Raw genomic sequence first — 17797 nt, 5'->3', positions numbered from 1 at the left:
ATCAAATCCTAATATGGGTTCTGGAGGGGACAAACATGCAAAATATAGCAGCATATTTCACATGTGGGTTTCTAAATGCAAGGACAATGATCTCACTTTGTATCTTGTGTTGCAACACACAACCAAGTTATTCAGGGTCACTTCAGGTGAACTAGGCTGGCACGAAATAATCACACTGAGACAGAGAAAATACCTTTTTCTCGGTGTTCTTCAGTGACAGCCTCTCTCCTCCAGCTCCCACAAGGGAGACAGACTAAAAAGTGGAAGAGGATGTTGTGAAGCTCCTTTTTATTGAGGGGAAAACACTTGAGAAAGTTCCACCCCAATGATGGCGGGAGGAGGGGTCAAGTTTCACAGGATTGTGTCCAGCTTCATGATATCTTGTGGTCAGCAGATTGACTAACATCTTCGAAGGCCACACCCATCCCATGTGCTGTGTGGGAATCATAGGCAGAGCAAGCAAAAAGGACACAGACATTGCCAGCCCAAACAGACAAGCAATGTCAGTCCAGTCCATTCATGTACTCATGCTCATAGTACACACACACACACACACAGCCCAGGCCTGGCTTGCCACAGCCTCATAATGTTCTGGAATAATTCTATGTTTGAAAACAATTCCAAATCAGTGATTTTGTGTTTACATTGCACTGCCTTTAAATGGAAAATGTGGGGCCATGATAACTTCATACAATTTGAGACAGGAAAAGATTGTCATAACTTCTTTGTGTAGACACTTACCAACATGTAAGCAAGAAGCAAGTGAGAGCCCTGCCAGCTGCTGTACTCTTAGGTCTAGTCTGCAGAAAGTCTAGGGCATGTGCATAAGTATGATCATGCAGTATGGCTAAGATTATAAAAACAAAACAAGATCAAATCATTAGAGAAATCTCAGAAACATTTTACAGGAAAAATGGTTGCAAATGGGGAAGCTACTATATAATGTCACTTACAGGTTTATAGTTAAATGCATTTTGGTGTAATCTCACAAAGATTCTATGACAAAGGCATCATTACTCCCAATTTATAGATGAAAAATCAAACTCACTGACAAATAATACTCCAGAGTCATCTAGTAAGAAATGAGATTCTAACTCTTGCCTTTCCCTTAGGACACTCAGTAGATTCCCTTATACATTGTGACCATCTAGGACTTAAAATCCTACAGTTTTAGTATTGAGCTCTCATAGGTATTCATTCAAAAACCCCTGTAACTTTGAAGAAGTTGATGGTGCAGATGAAAACTCACTACAGGGTATTATAGGAGGTAATGGGATTAGCATTGGGGTCAAAATAACAACAGTCGGGTGTAAGGGTACACTTCTGTAATCCCAGTCACTTTGGAGGCTGAGGCAAGAGGATTGTGAGTTCAAACTCAGCCTCAGCAATTTAGTGAGACACTAAGAAACTTAGTGAGACCCTGTCTCTAAATGAAATATTAAAAAAGACTGGGGATGTGGCTGAATGGTTAAGTGCCCCTGGGTTTAATCTCCTGTACAAAAAAAAATAAAATAAAATAAAAAGAGCTAGGATGTAGCATTTTACCCTCATTTTTAGAGGAGAATCTAGGCTGGGAGAGCCTTTCACTGTCTTATTCTTCCTGGCCCCACCTTTACATGGAAAGTAGATATAGGATAAAGTGGAGCAGGACATCACACTGCCTGGGGCCAGGAGGGTCCCATATTTCTCTGCAATGATCTAACAGATTACAGATTGCTCAAAATAATAATAGCAACAGTGTTTTTGATTATATGTGTATATGTATGTATGATAATGTATGCTTCTGTGTAGGTATAATGAATGATAGCAATGATATTGGAACATGAGAGAAGGACTAGGATTATTCTTTTTTTTAAAGAGAGAGAGAGAGAGAGAGAGAGAGAGAGAGAAGAGAAGAGAAGAGAGAATTTTTTTTAATATTTATTTTCTAGTTATCGGCAGACACAACATCTCTGTCTGTATGTGGTGCTGAGGATCGAACCTGGGCCGCACGCATGCCAGGCGAGCGCGCTACCGCTTGAGCCACATCCCCAGCCCTAGGATTATTCTTTTAACATAAGATTAATTTCATTACCTGTAATGCAGTATGGAATATGAAAGTACACTTGTATTATTTATAAACATATACAGCAAACTATAGGGTAAACACTAAAAAATGCATCAATAAGTATAACTAAAAAGTGAGAAAGAATAGAAAGTGTAAGCATATAAAGCACTTTCTACCACAAAATGTAGAAAAAGAATAGGAAACAGGTATGAACAATGAACAAAGGCAACAAATAGAGAACAGGAACAAATAAAATAGATGTTCATGCAATCATATCAATATTTCTTTGAATATCAATGGTCTAAATAAACCAAGTAAAAGATTATCAGAGGGGATCAAAAATCCAAACCCCAAGTATATTCTGTCTATGAGAAACTCACATAAATTAAAAAATGCCTAATATTACCATGGTATGTCTTTCTCCATCTCTTTACTTTTAACACTAATCAAATGAGAGCTAGAATACACTCATGAATTTCAAGGTGGGCTGATTGCAGAACAAAGAAAGTTTACATGGATAAAGATGGGAATTACATAGTGATAAAGAGGCCAATTTCTCAAGAAGACATTATAATCCTCATTGTGTATGTGTCAAAATCATGGGGCCAGGATTGTAGCTCAGTGGTAGAGTACTTGCATAGCATGTGTGAGGAACTGGGTTAAATTTTCAGTACTGTATATAAATAAATGAATAAAATAAAGGTCCATCAACATCTAAAAAAATATTTTAAAAAACATGAGGCTACAATTGATAAAATTTCAGAAGAAACATATGAATCCACTGTCATAAATGAGATTTCAACACCTCATTACAAGAAAAGGAAAGTTGTGGAAAGCAGGTAGAAAATAATGAGGATATATGTGAACAACACCACCATCAATCAGTGAATGTAAGTCACAGCCACAGCCTACTTCAGCCTACCTGCCATGGGCTGATGGGGTTCAACCAGGATGTGTTTCTTCTTCCTGAGTGTGCAGTTTAGGAGTGTGGTACCAGACACAGGCTAGGGACAAACACTGCTTCTAACAAACTACATGAATTTGAATATTTTTAGTTTGCTTTATAATGACTCTAATACCTCCTCTGCAAAATGGGGATTAGCAGTATGACCCTGGAATATAAACTGTTTTAAAACAAACACTACTTTCTGTTTTATTTTGGCACAGGCAAATGCATATAAATCCCATTATTTAAAAAAATCAAATGTAACATTATTTGGATATCTGGCTCATAAACTAGGGTCTGTACCTCAGTTTCCTTTTCTGTTAAGTAGAGGGAACATTTTTGCCTTATGACATAGATTGCTACCTTGAGAATTACTTGAGGTGATATCTGAAAACCCTTAGAATAATGTTAAGTAAAAGGTTAATGAGCAATATCCTGAGTTGTTGTATAAATACCTACAAGATGAGATTTTTACAGCTTTGATTGTTTTAGAGTTTGCATCTGTCATTATTAAAGGGCAACAGACTTAGAACTGAATCTTATTCATCAATTGACACATTATATTAAATCACTAAATTTCACTATGACTACTATTGGATAACCAAAGAATGTCAGGCACTTGGAGCAACTGATCTCAGAAAACAGCACCACCATGTCTCCACGTGGCCGAACAAGCCCAGGGGCCTTTGATTCTGTCCTATCCTCACACCACCCCCATGCCCAGCCACTGCAGGTCCCTCCTGCCCTTCCTCCAGACATGCGCTGTCTGGGCATACCCCTCCCTCTGCACAATGCTGCAGCACAGCTCCCATCTTCCCTCATCCCTCCCATGGCCTTGGGCAATATTCTCCTAGTGGTTGTCGGCACAAGACAGTTGTCCCTTTCCAATACATTCACAGAGAGGCCAGTGTCACCTGAGTAAGAAAAGACCCAGATCATGTCATGCCCATACTCTAACCCTCCACACTCAGAATAAAATCCAAACTCCTTACACAGCCCAAACCCTGTGGCTCCATTTGCCCTCTCCACCTCACCTCCCACCAGTCTGGCAGAGATGTATCTCTCCAAATTGTTATATTCATTGGTTAAATATTATTAAAATCCTAAAACTGAATATAAATATGTGGGTATTTCTTCTCTTCATTGCTAATGTTTAATAGTAAGTCATGTGCAGATGTTAAGAATATTAATACCCAGCTGTCGGAGACCAGCTCCAACAGGGGTCTCAGGAGACGAACGGATGGTGAGGAGTCGGCGAAAGGCGGGTGGAGAAACAACACAGACACCAAAGTGAAGGTGCTGATCCCAATCTTTACTTGTGAAGTTGATCATATATACTTTTCATTTTGGCAGGCTCACAGTACTTTGTGGTTACAAAACAGGAATCATTATTCAAAGAAACAAAATATTACATAGCTACAATTAGAATAGAAGAATGTATCTTGGCTTATGCATAAGCAAGCATTTGTACTTTCAGTTTGCGTTTTGCTTTGAGCTGTTTCTGCTTAGTTAACTTTTAATAATAATTAGAAATGTCCCAAACTATTGGCCTATACCTTGACTATTCTTTCTTGACTTACTGACTGGAACCGGTGCCATGGTTACAGCAAGTGGTTGACTTGTTATTAATTTTAATCAAACAAGAGTAAGAGCACAAACCATTGTGCACAGGAAGAAGAACAAGTTGCCCAGTATTAAGCACTAATCTGTCTTCTTAACATTAATTTTTCTTCTCTAGATTTTAATTTAATTTCTCAAAAACTTCCTTGACAGGAATACAGGGAGTTTTTCATTAGACATTAACAATTTACGCTCCACAGCTGAATCATTGCATTTAGAGCAAAGAGATCTATTCTTTAGAAGTAGTTGCATTAATTGGGAAAGTCATGTTTTTTCCTTCATACTTAATGGTCACAACTATACTTATTAAAGGAATACAAAAACAAATCAGCCCATTCCCAGAAACATACTGCACTCCTCCAGAGGATGGACGCCTTGCACCATCCACCTCAGTAGGGCCTTGCCATTGCCTGAGTCAGGGGAGGGGCGCAGCACCCAGCATTCCCATTGTCATTGAAATTTACATTATGCTACTTAATTATATTGTTCTTTTTCTATGCAGACATATATGCAAATATAATATATATTCATATGTTACATTTCATATAACTACTATAATACTATATATATATGCACATATATATAGCTTGTATTCTGTCTTTCTGGGTTTTTTTTAACATTTATCTGAACTTTTATGCTAAGTACTAACACATAGAGGAAGCATTCTAATTATACAACAAGGTGTAAGATATAGTCTAATTTTCCTATTAATGAATCTTGTACCAGCTGATCAAGCATCATTTCTTTTCTTGTTTTTGGATATGTGGATTGGTTGAACCCAGGGACATTTAACCACTGAGCTACATCCCCAGCCCATTTTAGTTTTATTTCAGGCAGGGTTTTGCTAAGTTGCAGAGGCTCTCTTTGAACTTGAGATCCTGCAACCTCATCCTCCTGAGTTGCTGGGATTGCAGTTATATGCCAACCAACCTGGCCAAGTCCCATTTCTTGAATGATGTGCCTGACTTGAAATTCCATATTTGTAGCATAGTAAGTAATATGTGTGCATCTTCTTATGAGCTTTCTATAGACTTCATTTAATCTCTATGTACACTACACAATCCAACAGTTATAAAATCAAATGTTTGTGGTAACACCTCTGTAACACCTGGTAGTATAATCTCCACACTTATCATTCACATTTTGGATGGGTGGTGGAATGAGGATGAGGGTGATGATGATGATCAGTAAATACAAGATGTCATATTAGGGCACATAATAAATAAATTGTTTGATTTAGATCACACAAACAGCAAGTAGTAGTTTCCAGGGTCGCACCCAGGTCCCCTCACCCCAAAGGCCAGGCTGCTAATCACTTTTTCTATACAGAGTGTCTTTCTCTATTAGTTCAAAAGTCAACAAAGTGAAAGGACTCACTTAAGGTCTTATGGTCAGTAGATGGCTGTGGCATCCAGGATGCATGCTGGATGACTCCCAGCATCAGTCTAGCTAATTCATTCTTACAAGAGAGCAGAAAGCACATGGAATCTAAGAATGAAATAAGAACAACATTAGCTTCTTCTACTACATTCCAGATGCTCTATGTTTTAAATCTTCTCTTTTATGGGATACAGATATGTTCCTTTGAAATCAGCAATTCCTCTTCTAAGAATCTATGCCAAGCATAAAAGTAAAATACAAACAGGCATAAGCATAAGGTCTTTGCTGGCAGCAGAAAACTAGAAATAAGACAGCTGCCAGCTGATGATCCAGCTGCCAGCAAACTTCCAGCTGCTGGCTGATGATTGGCTCACAGTGGCCCCAGCAACATCTAGCTGATTGGCTCCTCTGCGGTGATGTTCATTGGGCTGTTTCCCTGCCCTTCAGACTGCCAGCTGATGATTGGCTCACAGTGGCCACAGCAACATCTAGCTGATTGGCTCCTCTGCGGTGATGTTCATTGGGCTGTTTCCCTGCCCTTCAGACTGCCAGCTGATGATTGGCTCACAGCGGCCCCAGCAACATCTAGCTGATTGGCTCCTCCACGGAGCTGCTCATTGGGGGACTTCTTTGGCTCTGCCCACACAACCCAGCCAATCAGCTTCAAGAGCAGGAGGATTGTGGGAGGTGGAGAGGCTGGTGTGGGGGTGAGAGGCGTGTGGAAGCCGGCGGTGGCAGTTGGGCTCTGAGGGTTTTTTCCCTGAGGAGCTGTTTTGTTTGGCGTTTGTAGTTCTAAAAATAAAGTTAGTTTCTTTTGACAAGTGGCTCCTGAATTGTGCCCAGCCAGACTGCGGCAGACATCCACCAAGAAGGGATTGATTGAATAACCTAAGGCACATCTATATGCTAGAGTACTATGCAGGTATAATAAGCCAGGAAGACTCCCTCCTTTCTCATCTACTGTACACTTGTCCTTAGGATATATTGCCAAATAAGAAACCAAGGCACAGGAATGGGCACCAGCTATGGGAAGGGAAGGGAAGGGCAGGGCAGGGCAGGGCAGGGCAGGAAACATGAAATACCTATAAAATGAAATAAGTTGTTGAAATTAAAAATATTCATGTGATTATTATTTTTCTACTAACTTTTTTTTTTGGGGGGGGGGGTGAGGGAGAATACACATGACTGAACTCAGGGGTATCAACCACTGAACCACATCCCCAGCCCTATTTTGTATATTTTTTTTAGAGACAGGATTCTCACTAAGTTGCTTAGTGCCTCGCTTTTGCTGGGGCTGGCTTTGAACTTGCGATCCTCCTATCTCTGCCTCCTGAGCCACTGGGATTACAGGCATGCACCAGCATGCCTGGCTCTACTAACATATCTATCATTGGAGTCAAATATGTCGGTATGAAACAAAAAGTCTAGACCTAATCCATGTCTAAGGTTTTTTTTTTTTTTAATCATCATCAAAGCCCAAAAGCTTGATTACAACTGAAAAAAAAGTCTAACATGTCTATTGTTCCTTGACTTAATCAGTTATGGTTGCTATAAGTACACTATATAGTGTGTGGCTTAAACAAGAAACAGATGTTTCTCAGTTCTAAATGATGAAATATCTAACAGCAAGGTGCTAGAAGATTTGGTCTGGTGAGGGTTCCCTTCCTGGTTTATAGACAGGTCCTTTTAGCTGTATTTTTACATAGTGGAGACACAGAAAAAGAGATTTCTCTCCCTTATGAGTTTTATAATAGGGTACTGATGCCATTAAAAGAGTTCTACACTTATGACCTCATCTAACATCTAATGACCTCCCAAAAGTCCCACTTGGAAAAACCATCACATTGGGGACTAGAGCTTCAACATGTGAATTTGGAAGATACACACATTTAATTCTTAGCATTCTTATCTGGCAGAGATGTATCTCTCCAACTTGTTGTATTCATTGGTTAAATATTATTAAAATCCTAAAACTGAACATAAATATGTGGGTATTTCTTCTTTGGAGCATATTAAATGGATATTTTGGTGATCTACAAAAGAATGACTCCAGATTTCCCAAACACAAGTTTGCTCATAGCAGATAGTAGATATTAAATATTTAAGAGGTTCACAGTTTTAAGGAAATTATGCATCTGTTGTTTCATATTTCTAAAAACATAAGTCAAAATTTAAATTAACAAAATGTGCTGAATGAAACAAGCAAGACTTCCCCCTATCCATCCCAAGAGACAACCTGTGTGATCCCATATATAAAACTATAGGAAATGAAACTGATCTATTGACAGAAGATTAGTGGTTGCCTTGTAGACAGGCATGGTGAGGGGAGGGTGGTTGGGGGACACAGAACTGAAAATATGATGTCCTGGGAATATAAACCTAATAATATTTAAGAATGTCTGGTTAATATAAAGGAACTTGCATATTATCACTAAAATAAAACAAATACATAGGTAATTAATATTCAACATTTTAAAATCTTATAAGTGACTTATTTATATAAAACATGGATTATACCTGGCTGTTAAAAAATTTTATACTAGAATGGATAAAATTGTAGTTGCAAGGGAAGAATCCATGTTATAATTTCAAATTGCTAAGGAAGACTTTCCTAAGCAACTGCAATTTTCAACACCCATCTAAGAGAAATATGGGGACCACTGCTTTTTATACCCTCTACAGAGAAAATATATAAATATTGGGCTGGGGATGTGGCTCAGGCGGTAGCGCACTCACCTGGCATGCATGCGGCCCGGGTTCGATCCTCAGCACCACATACAAACAAAGATGTTGTATCTGCCGAAAAACTAAAAAATAAATATTAAAAAATTCTCTCTCTCTCTCTCTAAAAAAAAAATACAAAATGGAGCTGGGAATGTGGCTCAGTGGTCAAGTGCCCCTGAGTTCAATTGCCGGTGCCAAAAAAAAAAATTTCAAAAAAAATATATATATTTATATATATATATATGCTGCAAGATTGTGAAAATCTTCTTCTTTCCTTAAGAAAAAATTATTGCTTTTAGACTAAGAGGAACTTTCTAGAGGGGCCTCAAGGGCTATTACAAAGCATAGAGCTGGAAAGAAAATTCACTTGTTAAGCTGTTTAAAGGATGAGATCAAAGGGTTTTCTGTACTTTCCAGCTATTTTGTGAACCTCATGTGTGCTATTCCACCATATACCCTTGTTCATATCTATGAACTCACTTGAGCTAGACATTATATCTTACCAGGGATGGAAGTATCAGGGGTCTCCTGAGCACTGTGGACCTTTGGATCTGGAGTAGAAACTTCAGCAGCTATCATGACCCACATTCAGAGAAACTTCTTCAGGCACTTGATATGAGTTCAGTCACCAGAGGAAGAGCTGTCCAGGGGAAACCAGAATCCAGAAATTACTATGCTTTATTGGGATAACTACATCCATGGAAAAATACTAGGCACTGAAGTGAGCATTTGTAATCCCACAATAAACACAGAGCAATGGGGGTTTACACCTATGTCATCCTTGAAGGTTCCAGCAATCCTGTGGGTTGGCATTCTTGACCCCATTCTACAGAAGAAAAGCTGGGCTCACAGAGAGCCATTCCCTTTGTTTTTTCTTTTTTGTTGGGGGGTGGGGGTGTATCGAGGATTTAACTCCAGTGCACTCGACCACTTAGCCACATCCCCAGCCTTATTTTGTATTTTATTTAGAGGCAGGGTCTAAATAAGCTGCTTAGCACCTCGCTGTTGCTGAAACTGGCTTTGAACTCATGATCCTCCTGCCTCAGCTTCCTGAGCCATTGGGATTACAGGCGTGCACCACCGCGCCCGGCTTAGGGCCATTTCCTTTCTTACCCTCCCTCATCCTGCATTTACTTGGAAAGTAGGTCCAGGGCACCTGGGAGCAGATCATCATGCTGCCTGGGGCCAGAAGGGTCCCACATCTCTCTCCCTCTGGAGTCAGCAGGGCTCCGCGTCCAGAAGAAGGAACGAGGCGACTTGGGTCTGGGTCCCTTCATCTTCCACACCCCAGGGAAAATCAGCCACCACCGGGGGGCACCCACACCCTCCGCTGAGTCAAAACACCAGGACGAGGGGCTCTGCTCCTCTCACAAGAGCAAGTCGGTCTCCTTTCTAATGTCGTCACAGTCGCCCTGATGACGTCAGGTTTCTATGGCAACCGCGATGCACAGATTAGTCCTGAGCACTAGAAATGCTTTTGGTTAGGCCTCCTCTTTGTCCCTTGTCTTTCTTTGAAATTAAAACACCTTCACTCTTAAGTCCACCACCTTAGAACATGTACTAATTAGGGGAACTAGGCTCAGACTCCCGCAATGGGAAGAACTCTACCCACACCCTCAGATGAGTCCAAATTCCTGAAGTAGATCCAGGACAACCAGGCTCAGGATATCACACTCACTGGTCTCACATCTCCCTCCATTACTTGAAGAACCAAGTCTCAAAGCTGGAATGAATCACTGGCCTAGTTACCAATGGCACTAGTACAACTAGGTAGTGATCATAACAACTAGAGGACACAATGGGCTTCTCACCAGGAACTTTCCTTCTCTTCTACTCATCTGTCGTCCTCTAACAGCAAATCTAAACAGGAATGTGAAGTGGTCTAAATTCATACAGGCATTTATGATCCCACAATTATCACACAGGACATCATGGAGCCTGGGATCAGGAGGGTCACACATCCCTTTCCTTCTCCAGTTAGCAGGGCAGGGCACCAAGTCCCAGGGCAGGAATGAGACAACTTGGGTCTGGTGTACCTACATCTCTCCACACCCTAGGGAGGCTCAGCCTCAACCTTCCATTGAGTCCAAATATCTGGATGTTGGGCCCTGTTTTTGAATCAGAGAAAGTAAGTCTCCTCTAGAGTGTTGTCAGGGTCACTAAGGTTGCCATAATGATGTCAGGTTTCTATGGCAACAGTGGTGGACAGGCTGTTCCTGTACTAAGGAAATGCTTGCACTATTTCTTCTTAAGTCTGTTTCTCCCTTAAAGCAAAACGCCTACACCATTGCGGAGACTAGAGAATGCTCCCTAATTGAAGAAAATATGTGGGGATGGAGGCAATTGGGACTGCTCTGCCCACGTTGTTGGAACAAAGCAGGTGTCCGTTACCAACATCTCAGCTACTAGGAAGGAAGAGGGAAGAGGATCCCCAATTCAAAGGCATCCTCAATACCTCAATGAAGTCTCAGAATGGAAAATAATGATAATAATATTGTGTACAAGCGGATACTCATTCAACAACCCCTCTTGAAGAAGTTGCTGGTACAGATGAAATCCCAGTGTAGGGTCCTGTGGGTGGTAATGGGACTAGTATGAGGGTCAAGGGTTTATAATTCCTGCTTCCTCTTTATCTTCACTCTTTGTTCTTTTGGGGATCAATGTGAAACTGTTCCCCAACATCAAATTAAAATATCAAATAAGGGGACAGAAAACAATGAGGAATTTTTGAAATTAAATGTTTTAATACTCTTCCTCTCTCAGCAAAGCCCTCCTGCAACACTGAGATAGCCCCAAAGTATGATTCACAGTGTAAATGTGAAGATGGGCCAAGTTATACTTTGGATGTGGGGTGTCCCCCAAAAGCTCATGTATGAGACAATACAAGAAGGTTTGGAGGAGAAATGATTGGGTTATAGCATTAACCTAATCAGTGAATTAATCAATTAATTGATTAAATCAGGGATCAGCTCAGTGGAACTGGAGGCAGGTGGGGTGTGTCTGGAGGAAGTGGTTCAATGGGGGTGTGGCTATTTGGTATGTATTTTTATCTGATGAGGGTCTCTCTCTCTCTTCTCTCTCTCTCTCTCTCTCTCTCTCTCTCTCTCTCTCTCTCTCTCTCTCTCTCTGCTTCCTGTGAGCTATTTCCCTTTGCTACACTCTTCTGCCATGACGTTCTGCATCACCTCCAGGAATAGCACCTGCTGTCTGTGGACTGAGATCTCTGAAACTGTGAGCCCCTAAATAAAATTTTCCTCTTCTACAACTGTCCTGATTAGATCTTTTTTTTTTTTTAGAGAGAGAGAGAGAGAGAGAGAGAGAGAGAGAGAGAGAGAGTTTTGTTTTTGTTTTTTTTTTAGTTTTCGGCAGACACAGCATCTTTATTTGTATGTGGTGCTGAGGATCGAACCCAGCGCCGCACGCATGAGCCACATCCCCAGCCCCTGATTAGATCTTTTAGTCATAGCAGTGAAAGGTTGACTAAAACATGCTGCTTCTTTCTGATACATTTCCAGGTGGTCTCCAGGGCGGGTGTGTCCTTTCATTTAGGTAACTGTTATCACTTCTCTGGGAAAAGAGAAAGTTCAGCCAGATAAACTCTGGTTGAAATCTCACTCCACACCAGGTGCTCTGAAGAGGATTTCTCTTTGTCCCTTATAGTTCTGTAAGGAGGGCATGGTGAGTCCCCTTTAATAGATGAACAACTTCAGACTGACAAAGGTTAAGGAAGGATTTCAGCATCACACATCAGGTAGGAGGCAGGAATATTCCATAGTTTCCATAGTTTGCTGTCATTGAAACGTTACATGCATTCTCAAAGGGGACAATATTGCTCATAAGATACTTCAAACTGGTGTTCAGGGGTAGGCATATGGTACATATTACAATAGTTTGTGACACTACAAAGAAACACAACACATACTTAATTCTCCTTGTATGATCTCAACATTTTATATTCTGGGCAGAAGATGTGTGAGGGGGAAAATGTCTAAAAAGCCTCTTTATGGGGAAATAATAAAATAAGGATTAAAAAATGTTATATTCCCAGTGACTTCGTGTTGATGATGGGCCCCCGAGGCTTAATGATGACAGACAGACAATGGCTGAATAACAAGTGTTTCCTCTATGACAGATAATCTGGAGGATAAGATTTAAAATATCTAAACTAATGTAACCAAATGACACCCTAAATATTATCTCCTCCAAACTGAATCTTTAAGTAATTTGTTATTAAATCTACAGTTAGATCAGGTTATAGGAAGTTGGGAAAGCTTAAGTAAATCAGGGAATATGCATTGTTACTGTCTGCTCAGTAGTGAAGCCTGGAATCTCACAAAAGCTTTGTGTCCTGATGCTGCCAGGAATCTAAGTGCTCTGAACTCCCTGGAAACTCACATTCAAGACTGCACCACAAACTCAGGACAATGGCATATCCTTAAAGTGAAGTGACATAACCTCTACAATAATGTGCATAAATCCAAAGTGATATAAAAAATGTCTGAATCAGTAAAGAAATGGATAAGAGGAGACAAATTATCTTCATCCAATAATTCCAAATTACATATACAGTTACCTGCCCTCCATGAGGTAAAGATTAATTCTGATCCTAATCCCCGAGGGCAGAACTTAGTGTCTCCCTTACAAACATGACAGTAAGCAGATGGAATATAGTCACTGTCCACTGGAGAAACTTGGCAAACATTACCTTAACCAAGTGATGAAGTTTAGTGTCACCAGTGATGTCACATGGATATCCTATACTCCCAGAAAGAATGCGATGAGAAGATGCTTCAAATCTTCAAAATGCTTCAAAACCCATGATTACAGTCTAATTGGAGAAAATAACAGGCTCAGCAGGTGATCCTCAAGCCTTCCAAGGTCATGAAAATGGCTTGGCATTTCTTCTCACCATTAAACAGGGAGTTATCATATGTGTCATCAATTACACTCCCAGGTACACAAGTAAGATAAATGAAAACCCATGTCTACATATAAACTGGAACAGGAATATATGTAGCATCATCATCTTGAACAACAGCCCAAAAGTAGAAATAACCTGATGTACTAGGGATCAACCATGATAACAGGTGAAAAATCCAGATGCAAAATACCAAATATTGTGTGATTCCATTCATATGAAATGTATGGAACAGGCAAATCCAGAGACACAAACATGCATTTCCTGGGGCTGTGGTGAGGACCAGTTTTTAACTAAGCACAATGCTATATTATAGGGTGATGGAAATAGCTAATACTTGGTTGCTCAACTTTATAAATATATTGAAAACCATCAAGCTGTATCCTTAAAATGGGTAAATGGGTAATTGAATTTCAAATTATATTGCAAGAATGTTGTGAAAAATACTATATTGATCTGAGCTTCCATTGTATCACAATAACACTCAAACTTGGCTCTTAGCAAGTTGTTTAATGCACATGTACTTTATAATACTGTGCTGTATTCTACCCTGATGACTCTATGTCCTGTGTAACTCCAAACAATGACTGTCCCCCCTCCTTCCCACCACCCATGCTCCCTTGGGTTGCTCATTTGCATAAAAGCTAATTTACACCTCATCACCTCCACCTGCAGCACAGGTTTGATAGTGGGTCCTCTACAGGGTCCAAGTCCTGTCCTCTGTGACAGACTATCAGTACTGTTACTCTCTTTACTCCTCCGTGGCCTTGGGCAGTTCAAGCAGCACTACCTTTATGAATGTTAGGATGGTATCACTTATTAGAGGGCTCCAAAGTGGCACACACGTTGTACCAACACTTTCTCTCTCACAAGTCATCTTCAGGATGGAATGAAGGATGTCAATAAGGCTTAGGTTATAAGGATGCCATGCTGAGAATTCTCTTCCTTCACTTTTGGACCTGAATGTAGGAAGGGAGGCCAAACAGGATGCAAATCTATGAAGAAGGAAAAAGAATACAGAAATGTGGTTGTCACCATATGCGTGCATGCACAAACACACAGTGTCACTTGCTGATGCATACACACACTTTTTCACACACACACACACACACACACACACACACACCTTACACATACTCCTATAAAACCCAAACTGTTATCATATGAGAATCTTCCAAGACAGTTTGCTAGGCTCACATAGAACCCATTTGTCTCACCTTTCAAACGATGGTGTGAACTGTGCCTTAAACTGTGCCCTTAAGCAGATTATATTCTGAAAATGCAATGCACACAGGGTTGACAGTAGGAACTATAAAAACACTCTAAATAATTCAGCATTGTGAATATTATTTTACATGCATAGGAATGAATTCCATAAGGTAGCAAAAACAAGTCATAATGACAACAATGACACAAGATCCTTTCACTATTACATTAGCAATGATTTTCATTGTCTCTCATGTGTGGAGACATAGGTACTTTTATGCTTCACTGTTAGATATATAAATGAATAAGAACAGTTACAAGTCATTATGTCAACAGAAATGCTTACAAACATTTGCATAGGTATACATGTATTATGTGGTGTATGTAAGTACATATATTGTGATAACAGGGTGTTTGGTACACTATCATTTGTCATTGGAAAACTGTAAAAGAAACTAAATTTTCATTACTTTGATCCTAACAATTCTGGGGTATCCACACAATGAAAAACCCAGTCAGTGGGGGGAAAGCCTAAAATTTTGTTGAAAATTAAAAATGCAATCTGAAATATATCTTCCTGGAATGATGCCTATATTAATTAAGGGGAAATTTGCTTTCCAAAAATCATAATTAGTGTGAATCCTTTTTTATTTGTATGTCTCCAGCTAATTATCCAGAAGTTTCAAAGTATAAAAACAACATTTTTTTTTTTTTGGTCCTCTCACATAGAGCTTTCTCTTCCCAATAATGATAGACTTCATTTTCTGTGTGGAGGTCCTCAGTATACCTACCTACACATTGGCAATGTCCCCTTTTATACACAGGCTTCCAGAAAGTTCTATAGGATGTGCTTGGTCAGATTCCCTCCCTCCCACTTTCCTGCTCCGCCATTTTCACGTTGCAGTTCAAGATTCTGTCACAAGGTGGAACCAACACACCTGCATTATCAAAAGTCTGTGTTTACAAAGAGGTGGCTGCACCAATCCCCCCCTCCCTCTGGCAAATAAATGCGGAATGTTTTCTCTAAGGAGGCTGACTCATAGTGGTGTAGGGAGGGGGAACATGGGAGGAATAGATGAACTCTAGATAGGGCAGAGGGGTGGAAGGGGAAGGGAGGGGACAAGGGATTACCAAGTATGGTAGAATGTGATAGACAGGAATTGGTGTCAACATACTTTATATACAATCAGAGATATGAAAATCATGCTGTATATGTGTAATAAGATTGTAATGCATTCTGCTGTCATTTATTTTTTTTAAATAAAAAATTAAATTGGGAAACTAAAAAAAAAAAGAACTTTGGTTACCAAAAAAAGAAAAAGTGGCTGCAACAAGGAGCAGAAGAAGAAGAAAACTCAATTAAAACCCAGTTTGTGAACCTATAAACACAGTGATTCTAATTCTTAAAAAAAAAAAAAAAAAAAAGCGAAGCCATGAAAGAATACTGTAAAAAGTATACTACGAAATGTCAGATAGCTCTAATGTGCCTTGGAGTCACCAGTGGGCAAGAGGCAAAGAAGGGCAGGAAGGAAGTGACTGAGACAATGGGGCTACTAAAGCAGGGTCTGGGCTGTGTCCAGTGTTCTGGAAAAGGGATGATTAAGAGGTGGAGGGAGAAGGTCTGGGAGGAGTGTACAGGAGTGGAGTAATGGAGGGCAAAGACTATATTCTCTGGGAGGGACCCCTCTGCAGTACACACACCTCTACTTACACTGAGATGGAAGAGAGAAATCAGTGAATGCCATGTAGATTTGGGGTCAAGAGCAAATGGAGCTGCTTTGAAATACAAATGAAGCTCCTAAACAGAACAAGTTTCAAATTCAATCATTTCAGGTCATTTAAATGTATGCCTTCATTATGAATTACATATGGACATAGCTCCAATGCCACCTCTTGGCCAGAATGAAGTAGCTGGGAGGGAAGAATGCAGGCTGTGAACTTGAGTTGACTGGATCATAACTGTAGAGCTGTTTTGGAATATATTTTTACCTCTGTATTTTCCTGGAATACAATAAAGCACATTTTCTGGGATATCTCATTTTCAGATTGAACTTCAGTTCTGGTGTGAACTGAAGATAAAGCTGTAACTGTGAGCTCTACTCAAGGTGGTAGCTAAAGGAGCTAACACACACACACAGAGAGCCAGTCCCATTTCTCTATTTACTTCATTCCCCTTATGAAATTAAATACAATGAATATTTTTCCAAAGAATGGAATATATGTACCCCTAACTTTTGTCAATTTTGTACATGTGTTTTGGTTTACATTTTTATCCAATTCCCTTTATTTCTGAATAAAAAATTTCAAACAATACACAGAAGCATTTATTAATTTCAATCAAACTGCATTTCTCACTGACCTCACATCTATCTCCTGATCCAAAGGGGTCTGTTGTTAATAAAATGTTACATGCTCTGTGGATGTGTCCCCATAGGTTAGGTATACACAATCATATAAACAAAACATACACACAGCATTTTCCAAAAGCGAAGTCACAGTAATCATCTTCATTTGCACTTTGCCTTTTCCAGTTAGTGGCTTCAGAGTTTTTTTAAGAAATAATGTTTGAGTTAATAATTCTGATTTTGGCATATTTTAACATGTTTATTGTTAAAATATGGTTTATATGAATTTTCTATTGAAATTACATGCTAAGTGCTCACTTCAGCAACATATATACTAAAATTGGAACAACACAGAGAAGATTAGCATGGCCACTGCACAAGAATGACATGCAAATTCATGAAGTGTTCCATATTTTTACTATAGTGACATAGTCACTTTAATATTCATAGCAGCACAATTCACAATAGTCAAACTATGGAACCAACTTAGATGCCCTTCAATAGATGAATGGATAAAGAAACTATGGTGGATATATATATATATATATATATACATACATACACATACACACACAATGGAATATTATATATATATAATGGAATATTTATAT

General features: G+C 39.6%; 1 long non-coding RNA gene and 1 other non-coding gene across 12 annotated transcripts in view; one reads left to right on the top strand and one right to left on the bottom strand.

Annotated features, from left to right (window-relative positions):
* Positions 1–17664, bottom strand: part of LOC110597944 (uncharacterized) — a 117214-nt gene extending 99550 nt beyond the window's left edge. Inside the window, exons 1-6 of one of the 11 annotated variants that reach the window (XR_013431747.1) lie at positions 16553–17664; positions 14853–15779; positions 13423–14630; positions 9221–9357; positions 8730–8800; positions 5991–6101 (exon numbers count right to left, since the gene is read on the bottom strand). This is a non-coding gene — a long non-coding RNA (uncharacterized LOC110597944). Of the gene's footprint in view, positions 1–5990; positions 6102–8729; positions 8801–9220; positions 9358–9830; positions 10131–13422; positions 14631–14852 lie in introns of those variants that run through there. The other 10 variants (XR_013431743.1, XR_013431746.1, XR_013431752.1 and 7 more) reach the window with 10 other exon arrangements.
* On the top strand, positions 17497–17603 carry LOC120891265 (U6 spliceosomal RNA). The gene has a single exon (XR_005735637.1). It is a non-coding gene; the product is annotated as a U6 spliceosomal RNA (small nuclear RNA).
* Positions 17665–17797: the final 133 nt, after the last annotated feature.

Source organism: Ictidomys tridecemlineatus, chromosome X (assembly GCF_052094955.1).
Source record: "Ictidomys tridecemlineatus isolate mIctTri1 chromosome X, mIctTri1.hap1, whole genome shotgun sequence".
NCBI lineage: Eukaryota > Metazoa > Chordata > Mammalia > Rodentia > Sciuridae > Ictidomys > Ictidomys tridecemlineatus.
Note: the sequence above shows the minus strand (reverse complement) of the source record. Positions and strands in the feature narration are given on the sequence as shown.